The sequence below is a fragment of the Haplochromis burtoni genome, unplaced genomic scaffold, assembly GCF_018398535.1.
Source record: "Haplochromis burtoni strain Fernald_Lab_line unplaced genomic scaffold, NCSU_Asbu1 Contig_183, whole genome shotgun sequence".
Taxonomy (NCBI): Eukaryota; Metazoa; Chordata; class Actinopteri; order Cichliformes; family Cichlidae; genus Haplochromis; species Haplochromis burtoni.
In genome coordinates, this window is record NW_024582544.1 from 129,681 (window position 1) to 131,265 (window position 1,585).

Sequence of the window (1,585 nt, forward strand, 5' to 3'; positions counted from 1 at the left end):
CTGATATAGGGTGTTGATGTCATTAGACCACACCCCTTCTCATTACAGAGATGCACATCACCTAATATGCTTAATTGGTAGTAGGCTTTCGAGCATATACAGCTTGGAGTAAGACAACATGCATGAAGAGGATGATGTGGACAAAATACTCATTTGCCTAATAATTCTGCACTCCCTGTAATTTCAGCGAGGAGCTGAATAGTGTATTTATAGCAAGATATCAAAATACTTGTTTTCTTTAAATTGCTCAAATTTGAAAAACTCTTTCTTTTCATACATCTGTGGAAAATGTTGTAAAAATAAGGCCTGGATATTGTCCAACGTGATCTTTTCTCACATGCACACAATATGTGTGAGTTTTCGTTGGCCATGTTCAGCATTAATGGAGATTCTCTGGTTTGGCAGAGCTGCTGCTTAAGTAGTGGGATGCAGGACAATCTCTCCCTTGCTGTAAATCCAACAGGCTATTATCTGTGCTACACTCACAACAGTACAATTCAGTACAATCACTTTATTAGTTGCATCCTTACATGCATCTCCTTCAGATATTGTCCAGAAAAGTTCAGAGCTGTACTCCATGTTTTAAAACTAAATTTACTGACTCACAAATTCATGCTTTGGGTGCTTACTAAGAAGCAGAAAACAGACTCAAGCTTAAATTTAATAGTGAATATGTGTGAGATTGGCACCTTGGTGAATCTGCACAAAACAGAAAATAGCTAGATGTCAGACTGCCAGTCTTTCCGCTTTTCTTGGAGCCATTTTCGTCATCGTGTAGCTAATTAATGATTAAACCCGATCTCAGTATGGTGCTAGTCTCACTGTACTGGGTGCTTTGCCTCCCCCAGGCAGCTAGTGAGAACAGACAGTCTTTGTGGTTGGTCCCATTATTTTCCAGCCACACTTCTCTTGCACACATCAGGGAGAAAAAAAGTCTCTCATCTAACCCACAAAGTCAAATGACCTGACAAGGATATTTAAAGCCAGAATTTTTGCAGGTTGCATGTGTTAAAAAAAACTGCTTCCCTGCAGTTAAGTAGCACCCTGCCTTGAGCTTATTAACTGTACTTGAAATCATATTATTTTTACTGACATCTCTTACAACCATGGAAGCATGCCTAGTATTGTTTTGACCATAGAAGTCTTCCTGTCTGCTCATTCCAAGGGGATCCAATGCTATTACTAAGACAGGCATGTCACTGCCAATTCAGCACATATGGACCTTTGTAAAACTTTCAATCAAATAGACAAGTGTTATATTTCTGATTTTCCACAACAAGCTTTAAAAAATAAAAGTAATTGAAGAGGGCTATGAAGAGGGCTGCGATCTCTTTGGATGATGGAGTGTAGAGGGAGGGAGGGTTCAACTCCCGACTGGAACATACATTAATAATTTTAACAGTGCAAAACAGCAGCTGTAGATATTATGAAACAAATTCATGAATACATAACAGTGGATTTATTTCCTCACTTATTTGTACTTTGATCTCTTAACAGAGCTCGCCTGTTTCAGTCCTCTGGACCTTGTTCTTATAACTAGGTGTCATGAAGAGCAGCAGCCAAGAATAAAGTTTTCATATGTCTT